Consider the following 12,792-nt stretch of genomic DNA (forward strand, 5'->3'; position numbering starts at 1 on the left):
ACTACTAGAGGAAATAACTTTGGTAGCTGTCCTGGTGCAAACATTACTTCAGAGAATCTCTTCTTACTGCTAGAGTACAGCCCTTTGGTAGCTGTCCTGGCGCCAACATTACCTCAGAGAATCCTTTCTTACTGCTAGAGTAAATCAGTTTGGTAGCTGTCCTGGCGCCAACATTACCTCAGAGAATCTCTTCTTACTACTAGAGTAAAGCACTTTGGTAGCTGTCGTGGCGCCACATTTATCTCAGAGAATCCCTTTTTGTTGCTAGAATACAGCACTTTGGTAGCTGTCCTGGCACCAACATTACCACAGAGAATATCTTCTTACTGCTAGAATACAGCACTTTGGTAGCTGTCCTGGCGCCAACATTACCTCAGAGAATCTCTTCTTACTGCTAGAGTAAAGCACTATACTGAATGCCCTGACTCCAATATCCCCCAAGAATCCATCTTGTTACCCCAAGAGTAAAGCGCTTTTGGTGGATGTCTAGGCTGCTGAAAGCACTCAGAGAGAACTTCATGATATCACTAAAGTAAAATGCTTTGGTGAATGTCCCGGCTGCCGAGACCACCTCAGAAAATCTCTAACAGATTCAGTAAAGCACTTTAGTGGATGTACAGTCTGCCAATATTTCTCCACAAAATCTTATCACTGCTAGGGTAAAGTGCTTTGTGGAAGTCCTGGCTGCTGAAAGTATTCAGAGAAAGGAAAATGCTACTTACCAGTATGCATCTCTTCTTGGCATGTAGAGCTGCAGATCCACACACTGTGCATAGATCACCATCTGGTGTTGGCCCCGGATGTTTGCAATTGTTTTTGTCTTGGAAAAGTCTTTGGAAGTCACGAGATAGGGGACTCCTCCTGTTTCTTCGCCAGCAGGGAAATGATGGAGTTTTGTAAGAAACAGAAAAGATGCCCATGTATGTTGTATCTAAATAAGATAGCACTGGAACAGATAGAGGTAGCCAGGGAGGCGATGGGGCGTGTGTGGATCTGCAGCTCTACGTGCCAAGAACAGATGCATACTGGTAAGTAGCATTTTCTGTTCGAGGCATAGGAGCTGCAGATCACACACTGAGCATAGATTGTATAGCAGTACCCTTCCCTAGTGACGACCAACAATATCTGTTGCAGGAGTTTGAACTAGTGTTTGGAGTACAGCTTGGCCCACACTAGCTTGTTTTGTTTGCACATCTACACAATAGTGCTTTGTGAATGTATGCGATGTAGACCATGTAGCTTCTTTGCAGATGTCTTCTAAGGGAATGTTCCCTAAAAATGCCATTGAAGCCCCTATCTTTCTGGTTGAGTGGGCTTTAGGAGGAACAGATAATGTACGTTTTGCTTTCTGATAGCAAATTTGTATACATTTGACAATCCACCTTGCTATCCCAGATTTTGATATGGGGTTGCCTTTATGTGGTGGTGAGAAGGACACGAAAAGTGGTTTTGTCTTGCAAAAAGGTTTTGTCCTTTCAATGTAATAAAGCAGCGCTCTTTTAACATCTAGAGTGTAAAGAGCTCTTTCTGCGACTGTTTGTGGTTGCAAGAAGAATACTGGCAACTTAAAAGACTGGTTCATGTGAAAGGGGGAAATAAGTTTAGGGAGGAATTTGGGATTGGTTCCAAGAACCACTTTGTTATGATGGAGTTGTAAAAAAGGTTCTTGCATAGTTAGTGCCTGTAGTTCACTGACTCTTCTAAGGGAAGTAATAGCCACTAGGAAAGCAACTTTCCATTGTTAGAAATTGTATCTCGCATTTGTCTAGAGGTTCAAAGGGAGGGCCCATTAGTCTTGTGAGAACTATGTTTAAATTCGACACAGTGTCATGTTGTCGGTGCGGACTAGGACAGCCTTGCCTGATATTTGTTTCTGGAATGCCTTTAGGGCTAGGGATATGGCTAGTAACTCCAGGTGATTGATATGGAGTAACTTTTGTTGAGGTGTCCACCTGCCCTGCATGGTGTGATGTAATAGATGAGCTTCCCAGCCGGAGAGCGATGGGTCCGCTGTTGGCACAATCTGTGGAACGGGCTCGATGAACGGTCGCCCTTTAGAAAGGTTTTTGGTGTTCCACCACTGCAGAGAGCGATGCGTGCGACCGTCCACCAACACCAGACCTGTCAGCTGACCTTGAGCCTGGTTCCACTGACGTGCCAAACATTCCTGCAGGGAACGCATCTGGAGTCTTGCAAGAGGCCATCATCCCTATCAACTGCATGAACACTCGAGCTGTAAGAGAGTGTTGCGGCTGAAATTTTGTTATGAGGCTTTGTATGCTTGCTATCCTGGCTGGGCTGGGATAGGCAAGTGCTTTTGAGGTGTTGATTGTGGCACCGAGGTACTGTTTTATGTGGGACGGTTGTAGGTGAGACTTAGCGTGGTTAACTGTAAACCCTAAGTTGTGGAGTAGTTGGATTGTGGCGTGAGTGTGATGTACACACTGATTGTATGACTTGGCTTTTATGAGCCAGTCGTCTAAGTATGGGAAGACGTGGATGTGCTGTCTTCTTAGGTGAGCCGCAACAACCGCCAGACACTTGGTGAATACTCTGGGTGCTGTGGTCACTCCGAATGGGAGTACCTTGAATTGGTAGTGCTGAGCGTCCACTACAAACCTGAGATATTTCCTGTGAGAGGTGTGAATGGGAATATGAAAGTAGCCGTCCTTGAGATCTAGAGTAACAAGGAAATCGCCTTGTGAGAGAAGAGGAAGGACCTGTTGAAGCGTGACCATGTGAAAATGGTCTGATTGTATGTACAGGTTTAGGGGTTCGAGGTCTAAGATAGGTCTCAGAGAGCCGTCCTTCTTTGGGATGAGGAAGTATAGGGAGTAAACTCCTGTGTTTTGTTGAAGTAGGGGGACTGGTTCTATTGCATGTTTTTGTAGGAGGGAGATTACCTCCTGCTTTAGCAGCGATAAATGTTCTGGTGACATTGGGCGCTGTCTGGGTGGTATGTTTAGGGGGTAGAGGTGAGTTCTAGACAATATCCTGATTGAACGATTTGTCTCACCCACCTGTCTATGGTGATGTTGTTCCAGACAGGTAGGAAATGTAGCAATCTTCCCCCGACTGGAGTGGAATGGTTCGGGGGGAGCGGAGGGAAGTCATTGGGTAGGGGTGGAGGCAGAGTGAGTATTGTTGGTCTTGCCTCTACCTTTGTTATTATTGCCTCTGTAGCCTCCTCTATGATAACCTCTGGTGAATGTGGTCTGAGTGGGAGTCTTATAGGACGTGGAGGGGTTGTCAGAGGAGCAGCCTCTGGAGGTGCCCTTGTAAGAGGAGCGACAAAAAGAACGTCTGGGAGCTTGCAATTGCAAGGCACCCATTGATTTAGCCGTGTCGGTGTCTTTTTAGAACTTTTCTAGAGATGAATTCACGGCAGGCCCAAATAGATGTTCCTGATCAAATGGCTGGTTAAGCATGGAATTTTGTACTTCAGGTTTAAACCCTGACATGCGTAGCCATGCATGTCTACGCAGAAGGACACTTGTGTTGATGGCTCGGGAGGCGGTGTCTGCCACATCTAGAGCGCAACGAATGGAGGTGTTTGTGATGGGCTTACCCTCTTGTATGAGGTCGTTGGCTCTGGTTTTGTATTTTTCAGGAAGGCGCAGCAATAGGGTCTCTAGCTCGTCATAGTGTGCCCTATCGTATCTGGCTAACAAAGCTTGAGTGTTGGCAATGCGCCATATATTAGCTGCTTGTGACGCTGTGCGTATACCAGAGGCGTCCAAGAGTTTTGACTCCTTGTCGGGAGGTGGAGCGTCCCCCGACGTTTGTGAGTTAGCCCTCTTTCTGGCATTGGAGACCACTAAGGAATCCAACGGTATTTGGCCCTTAATGTATACAGGGTCTGCTGGGGCAGATTTGTATTTTTTCTCTATCATGGGGTTAATAACCCTAGCCCTAACAGGATCTTTCAACACCTCAGGTGCATGTTTCATTACCCCTTTTAACATAGGGAGAACGGAGGTGGACTTTTGTGAAGTATCAAAAGTGTCCATTAAGAAATCCTCTTCCACAGGGTCTGTATGTAAAGCAACCCCGTGGTATTGTGCAGCTCTGAACGAGATGGGTGAAACCTATGGTATTTTCTGGAGGGGAAGGTCTAGAGGGGTAGATGTCGTCTTGTGGTACATTAGGGACATCTGGTGTATTGTGATCGTCCCAAGGGTCTGGGGTATAAGGCGGACTAGGATCCCCCAGTGGTTCATCATCTGCACCCTCCCCCGTGTCATCAGAGGTGTCATCATCGTCCACTGGTGGAGGAGATGGTGTAGGAGAGGGGTGTGGTGGGGGAGGTGGAGGAGGAGGTGGAGAAGGGAGTCTGAGAGGAGATGTTGCAATGTCTCTCTTTTTAGGTGGAGATGGAGCTGGTAGAGGCGTGTCCATTGGTCTCTTCTTGAAACTGAGAGTCAGTTGACCTGTTTTTGGGTCTTTTAGAAGAGTTTTTTGGGTGGGATCCGGTTTAAAAAGCTCTTCTTGTGGAGGCTGGTATTTTGGTGTCGACTTTTTCGGTTCCAAGGGCTTGCGTGGCACCGAATCTGGGGTGGATTTGTGCTCTTTTGGCTTTGAAGCGTGATATTTTGTAGTCTCTGTAGGAGCCTGCAGAACCGGTCATTTTTTCAGTTCCGATGGTTTTTTCGGTTCCGAAGGTTGAGAATGTGAACTTTTCGGTAGTGTCTTTTTAGTCGGTTCAGATGGCTTTTTTGGAGTCAAGGGGTCGGTGCCTGTTGGTTTCGGTGCCGAGTGCGTCGATGTTGAGGCAGTGGTCGGCACGGAGGTGGAGGAAGGTTTTTTTTTGGGTGCCGGGGTTTGGGTTTCGGCACCGATGCCAGGCTGCCTCGATCCCGAGTGGCCTGAAGGCTTAGTTGTCGATTTCTTTGCCGGGCCCAGAAGGCGGGGCGTGAGAAGTATTGTCTTGGTGTGCACCTGGGCCCGAAGGTGAAGGTGTTACCGAAGCCTTTTTCAGTGGTGAGGAAGGGGGTCGGGGTCGACGTGACTACTTACGACCCGCTGCCCAGGAGTGATGTCTTCGACGTCGGAGTCATTAGCTTCGGAGGCGCTGACGGGGCCTTCTTCGACCCGCTCCTGTTCTGGTACATAGACTCCCTCCTGGAAGATGTCGTCGGGAATGGATGTCGACGAGCAAGCCACTGTTCTTCGAGCTCGACGATCCCGAATGGTTTTCTTGGAGCGGATAGAGGCGAGGACTTCAAACTTGAAGAGATGCGAGACGACTAGGGATCGCGATCGAAACAATACCGGAGAAAGGGTGAAGGATTGCAGGTCGAAAGTTGGATCAGTAATGGCACCGAACTGGAGAGCGATAAACACATCCGAGCCCGATGGCGGATAAAAACCTATCTTGTGACTTCCAAAGACTTTTCCAAGACAAAAACAAGTGCAAACATCCGGGCCAAACACCAGATGGCGATCTATGCTCAGTGTGTGATCTGCAGCTCATATGCCTCGAACATCTTGTTACTGCTAGAGTAAAGTGCTTCAGTGGATATTCTAGCTGCCAAAGCCACCTCAGAAAATCTTTTCTTGCTGCTGGACCACAGCAGTTTGGTGGATGTCCTGGCTTCCAAGACCGCCCCAGAACATTTGTTCTCACTGCTAAAATACAACGCTTTGGTGGAGGTCCTGCCTGCCTAGACCACACAGGAACCTCATCAACAAGGTCCTACTCTGTACATTTTTATATTTTGCAATATCATAGCAGAGATCTAGCCACAAGGGGGAAGCAGCCTGGTACCATCAATAGGACAAGGAACAAACACAAGTAAGAAAGAGAAGCAAAACGTGTTTGTTCATAAAATCACGAGCAAGAGCAAAAACAAAAACATGCAAGGAGTGTTATACACAGCAGTAGAAAAGCTTCCATGTGAGGCTGCTGCAGCGCAGTAATACATACATTACAAGGGCACTAGGCCTAGCACATAATAAACAGAATAATAAGGGAGACTATGGCTAAAGTTCCGAACAAAGAATTTCGAATATAATTTTTTTTGGTTTATTTGGATTATAATCACATAAAACCATTGCATCAATCCGACATCATATGTAAAGCAATAAAAAGAACATTTAAAACACAAATACCATTATGGACAGACACTTGACTAACGAATGTTAATAAGTTTGAATTCAGTACAGAACTTTTCAAACACTGCCAGAAGTGAATCAAATCTACTTTCTGTACGAGCGTATCAAATTTGCAATTTAAATGCTGACTTTTCAGTCGTATCTGCGGAGACAGTGAAAAAACAATAAGAAATATCAGTTGAATAACAACGCTCCCTCTAGATCTTACATTAAAAGCCCTAATAATAGCAAAACTCCTCTTTTTTCTTGTGTAACAGACTAGTGAAAATGGTAAACTAGTTTAATTCCCCATCATCCTTACACAGGCAGGCTCTAGATCGAGATGTGGCATTAACCCCCATTTACAATCTGTCACCAACAGACAGAACTCCTAATCTAAAGCTACCGTAAAGTGATCCGGTGTGGAAGGATACTTAGGGCCTGAATTAGGTGCCGAATATCCTCTCTGCCGAAATATAATTCCCATTGTAACCTATGCGATTTCTATTTTAACGGGATATCTGTCACCATTGTGACGGAATAACCCGTCCTCTGAGATCTAAATCCGGCCTCTAGACTCCAGACAAGGATTTTTTTATTGGAGAGATGCATATTGCCTCTGAACGAGAATAGAAAGGGCTCCAGGTTCTAGGTCTCAATAAATTCACATATTCTAGTCTGAACTATAAAGCTGTCCCTGCTTTTAATGATGTGTCAGGGGAGAGCCAAATTCCAAGGACGTGCAAGCAGTAAGAGGTGTTTTATAGATTTGATCCATGGGAGCTATGTGATGCTCTCGGTGCAAAGAAGATCTCTCATAGTGCTTCCAAAACTGCCACGTCGGGGTCAGTACAGAGGCATATCCAAAAAAATAGCCGTCAAAGCTGACAAAAATGGGAAATGCCTGCTGGAGGAAGTGACAGTAAAGATTTGAAGAACCTGATTTCAACCGTGGTCAAACAATTCCAAAGTTCCGCCCCTTCGAGTTAACTGAATTATAAACAGTCGGGGCAGGTGAAAAAGCGCAGCTGCCAAATTTATGGTTAAATGAACAAGTTACTTACCTTCGGTAACAATGTATCTGGTAAAGACATAGTCTAGCCCAGTTTCCTTAACTTAGAATATCCCGAGGCGTCAGACTGGTCCGGAAAATGTTGCGCAGCAGCACCTCTGCGCACCGGGGGGGCGGGCCGTACGGCTCCGCCCTGACGTTGTCCATAGACGTGACGTCAGCGGAGCCATATATGCCCCTCCCCGACGTCCCGACATCAGTTTTCATCAGAAGACTTTTCCGCGTCAGGACGCGAACCCACCACCAAAAACTGTGAAAATATGGGCACAATGTGCAGAAAAAGAGAAGAAAAAACAAGGTATGGTGAAAAAAAAACATCACCATAGAAAGACAGTGCCAGGCACCGTATATTGTAAACTGCGGGAGGAAAAAGAACAGAGCACCACTCTGGGAGGGACCCCTTCAATCGTTAAGCCCAAAACCTCCCCCGGAGGCAGAAGAAGATGCAGAGCATAGGCACGATTGAACCCTTGGCCTGTGTGAGCCTGTGTCACCAGAGGCACAAGACTCACTATTGAGCCATAGCTCCATGGTGAACCATCACAGCAGCCGGCAGAAAGGCTGCAACCACAATATATGACAGTGAAGGACAACCAGTCCAGAACCCAGGAGCAAAGACAAAGTACCATAAAGCGTCACCCAAAAGGAGACGTCAGATCCGAAAATTGACCTGTCGAATGCAGCACTGTCAGAGACTGCAACCGCTAGATTGCAGGGGAGGCAAGAGACCTCAAGCGGTTGAAGAAGATAGAAGGGAAGAATTAAACTCACATCGGACAACCCAGGGTAGAGGTTGTAAAGGACACATGGCACATGAGCATACCGTCCAATCACAAGAATGGGCAGAGCAGAGCTCCGAAACAGAATGTAGCTTCGTGAGTCGGAGTGAAGAGAAGACATCACCCCGCAGAGGAATAAAGCCACCTAAAGGGAGGCGAAGGCAAGAAGCCCAACCGGAAAAGATTGTCACAGGACGGGGAGGACGGGCGGGCGTTAAGGAATCTGCGGCTAGACTATGTCTCTACCAGATACATCGTTACCGAAGGTAAGTAACTTGTTCATCTGATAGAGACGTCTAGCCGCAGATTCCTGAACTTAGAATAGATACCAAAGCCATACCCCTAGAGGAGGCGGGACTGCGACTGAAGCCCACGAAGGTCCAGAGAGAACCCAGACGTCAATAACATGACCAAAAGAGTGTTGTCAACCAAAGGGCGAAACACAGTGGGGACACAAGTGACAGCGCAGTCAACCACCAGACCCCTAAGCTCTGAAGAGAGCAGCGAATCAAGGGGAGGCGAGGGCACCACAGAATAACACGAAAACCCCGACATGTAGAGGGGATGACAGAAGGAAAACACCAAGTCAGAATGCTTGTGCCTGATTGAAAAAATGCCGAACTTCGAAAGAAGACAAGAGGCATGAAGGATCCACAGTATCCAAGGTGTCGGCAAGAAGCCAGAGCTAGACCCAGCAAAATAACTTGAACAGCGTAAAACACTGTTAAACCTGCCCCCGTAAAGAGACGAAGCAGCAGGATACTGACCCACGCTCAGCATGGGCCGATATGGAAGAAAAAACACACCCAGCAAAGAAACTGGCGTGAACAGATAGTTCACACCTCGCAGGAAGTAGAACTGAACCTTATGGTGCGAAAGAACTGAAGTATGCGGCAGTCGACAAGCCAACCCAAAGAACTGGTTAAGTGGTATGGTGGAGAGAACGCGTAGCGCCCTCACATGTACCACAGAGGAAGAGTACTGCGGAGACCCTTGCCAGTCAGACATGTGGAGAGCATTGAAAGGATGCCCCTACACAGCCCGAAAGACGCTCATACACGGCCAGGAGGAACACCAGGAAGAAAGACAGCAGGAACAGCTGAGATGCGCCCAATAGCAAGAAGGCAATGGGCCGCACAAGCCATGAGGAAGAACATGGTGCAGAAACAGCCTCAAGAAGATGCTGAAACCCGGCCAAACCCAGCCACTAGAGTACGCTCAAAAGAACCCGCAGTTACACAGAAAGTGGAACTATGCCAGGCTACAAGCAACGTCAGCCGGCAGTCCGGAAGAGAGAGAACAGTCCCCTCGCAGGACAATTTAGAAGAAAAGATGAGCCTAACAAGGGAGTACTTAGGACCAACTCACGAGTCCTAGACGCCAGGAAGAGCGGGGTTCAAGGAGAATCGTCTTCACGAGTCCGCCACATTTAAGAACGCTAGTGGAACGTAGAAATCCCTGCCCGAAAGCAGCGGGGATGTGGAGAAAACTGTTGGGGAATAAGCCAAAATGCCATAACAACCTACAACAGAGAGGTCCACGGCAACTCCCTACTTGGGACAACCCAGAAGGGGCTGGCACCAAAAGACGGACCATAGGACAAAAGTAAGATGCCAGGCTATGCGAGATAAATACCACACAGCATGAACCTAGACCCGGAGTCCAAGCACTACAGACAACAGAGCGATGCGACCCTGCGGGACGCAGTAAAAGGAGGTCTAGGAGCCCCAGAGGGATACCCATAATGAAAACTCCACAGGAGCGTACGAAGGCAAAGGCAGACACCTGCCTCCAGCCAACACCCCACATAGGGCAAGGGTCAACCCCTGGCAAGAAGGGGGGGTCCTCTTGGCAAAACAGACAGTCAGAGGACTTGAAACAAAAACAACCCAGCCATGCATCTGATAAAAACTGGTCCGTAAAGGAAGACCACAACGAATAAGAAAAGTCAAGCAGTCAGTGGCACGGACGAATTACGGTAGCCCTGCCAGAAGCCTGGGGATCGCAGAGTCAGCGCGGGGCCCAAAAAGGTCTATTCCATTAAACGGCATGTCTTAGAGGCTCTCCCGAATATTATCAGGGAAGCGACTGTCACGCATCCAGGCATGATGGCGCAAAGCTACCGACAGTGCAAGAGCACGGCCCACAGAGTCTGTGGTATCCAGGGAGGAGCGTATTGTGAAATGAGCCATCTCCTTGCCATGAAGGACAAGACGGAGTAACTCAGGGCACAATTCCTCCAGAAGGGAAGTAAGAAGGTTAGCCATGGAGTCCCAGAGTGCAGAGGACGCACGTGCAAACACACATGTAGTGCAAAAAGTTCTTGGTGCCAACCTTAACCACTTTAGGCATTTTAAAGATAGCAAAAGTCTTCAGCCACACTAAACTTGGGCTCTGAAGGCCGGGGTGTGTTAGGGAGAGTACTATGGTAATCCTAGTGCCCTCCTACAGTTTAAACTAAAATCTAGTTTGGGGCAGTCAGTGTACCCACAATAAACCCAGAGACAGAGGTCTGATAGAACAAAAGTGGGGGTTTCCAACACCCAGACAGTGGATACACAAGAATTGTTTTGGCATCCTGTTTCCTTTCTTTTCAAGTATGTCCTCAATGGTATGTGTAAAACCCAGCAGACCTGCCCAGCATGATTTGCCAGTTACGCAGGATTTGACACTGTTGCAGCAAAAGGATGCTCAGAACCTCACCCTGCATATTCTGTGAAATTCAGAAACCATCTCTGCCCATTCAGTTTAGCCTATTTTTTGATTCTTGTAGGAAAGTGCCTCTTTGACATGGTCAGCCTTACTTCTTGCCTGGTACATTATGTGATTTCGACTGGAAGATCATTGGTTACCTGCTAACCAGGTTCCCAGTGCCAGATCTCTTTCCCAAACTGTACAATTGTTCCCCCAATTGACAATACCTTTCACACCCTCTATAAGTCCCAAGGAAATGGTACCCCGGGTACGTAGGGACTGACGTACTAAAGAGGGCCCCCCAGGGCTGCAACATGAATTGTTCCACCCTAAGGGACTCCTCAAGCTCATGCAGAGCTGCCATCACAGGCTGCTTGTGCTGGTGCAGACAAGAGTGAAAACACAACATGACGCACTTCCCTGTGTGCCGTGCCACGTAACACTACATGTAGCATTTGTAAGTCATCGCTGCAGCAGGCCTTCCAGTCCTAAGGAGCGGTGCTTAATATTACATGTGAGAGCATACCTGTATGAGCAGATACACCCATGTGCTGGTCAGTTCCATTACTGCCAGTGTAAGTGAACAGGGAAACAATTTTAGAACATGTGCTGGACACTGGGGAAAATGAGTTCCCCAGCTACATGATGCCTTTACTGAAAATAGGTATGTTTGATATCAGACATCTTGTATTCACAAACCAACCCCAATTCCAGTGGTAGATTTGTGAATACATGCACATAGAGGGCACCTTAATGCATCTACCTAGATGCACGGGGAACCCACAAAAAGGCTTTATTGGCTACCAAAGCCGAATATTTTTCGTCCAAAATCATCAACTCCACAAATCGCTCCAAAGACATCTTTTGAATCATTAATGAATTATCCAACCCAGACAGAGTAACACTAAAACCCACTCCCTCCCAATCCTTATGTGATTCCTTAAACAATTTCTTTATTGAAAAAATCAAAATCATTAAATCAGGTATCCCCAGTTGTCCGAGCCCTGCATGCCCCATAAAACCGCAGAACCCGCCCAAGCTGGAACAACTTCCAATAATAAATCAGGAAACCTTCAATGACCTACTGGCAAAAGTCAAGTCTGGATCTCCAAGGGACTGCTGTCCCCCTGGATCCTAAGGGAAGCATTTACTGCTTGCCCTAGCCCAGCCATGAATCTCCTAAATAAGTCACTACTTCGGGGTCAGGTACCAGAGACCTTTAAGGAAGCTATTATCATCCCTCTCCTAAAAAAGTCAGGAGCCGACCCTAAAACCATAACTAATTACCGACCGATCTCACTTATCCCCTATCTGGCCAAACTGCTCGAAGCACATGTAGCCAAAAGTCTGTCTGCCTTTCTGGAGTAATCTGAATACCTGGATGCCCATCAAGCAGGCTTCCGCCCAGCTCACTCCACAGAATCAGTGATACTATCTGTGTTGGACACACTGAGAGAAAAGGCGGACAAAGGTCTCCCCCAAGCCCTGGTACTGTTGGATCTCTCTGCTGCCTTTGACACGGTCGACCACAACATCTTGATGGACCGTGTCAGAGATGCGGGCATTGTAGGAACAGCCCTTGAGTGGACCAGATCCTTCTTAACAAACCAATCACAGGCAGTACACCTTGGTGGTTTCTCAACCCCCATGATTAAAAATACCTGTGGAGTCCCCCAGGGATCTTCTCTATCTCCTCATTTATTCAACTTATACCTTCTTCCCTTGATTCATGCATTAAAAGAAAGGAATATTCAAACCTTCAACTACGCAGACGATTTCCAACTGATATTCCCTATAAAAAACTCTACGGCCTCCATCCTCGAATGTCAATCTACAATGCTGTTCATCCGCGACTGGATGAACAGCAACCAACTGAAACTAAATCCGGATAAAACAGAACTGATCCTCACGGGAGGCTCGGCTCACTGAACCCCTGGAGCACCCAATTCTGGCCTAATGAACTGGGACAACCACAGATTCCTTCCAAGCATGCCAAAATTCTGGGAGTCACAGTCAGTAACGATCTATCCATGAAAACCCAAATAGGATCGGTATCTTCTACATGATTTTTCCAACTAAGAAAAATAAAGAAAATCAGCCGGTTCCTGACTCAGGAGGCAAAATTACAAGCAATCCCCGCCATGGTGATCTCGC

At 47.2% G+C, this 12,792-nt stretch overlaps 1 protein-coding gene across 1 annotated transcript in view; it reads right to left on the reverse strand.

Moving 5' to 3' along the window:
• PLOD3 (procollagen-lysine,2-oxoglutarate 5-dioxygenase 3) overlaps window positions 1–12,792 on the reverse strand; it is a 361,546-nt gene that overhangs the window by 159,436 nt on the left and 189,318 nt on the right. The window lies entirely within an intron of this gene.

The sequence above is a fragment of the Triturus cristatus genome, chromosome 12, assembly GCF_964204655.1.
Source record: "Triturus cristatus chromosome 12, aTriCri1.1, whole genome shotgun sequence".
Taxonomy (NCBI): domain Eukaryota; kingdom Metazoa; phylum Chordata; class Amphibia; order Caudata; family Salamandridae; genus Triturus; species Triturus cristatus.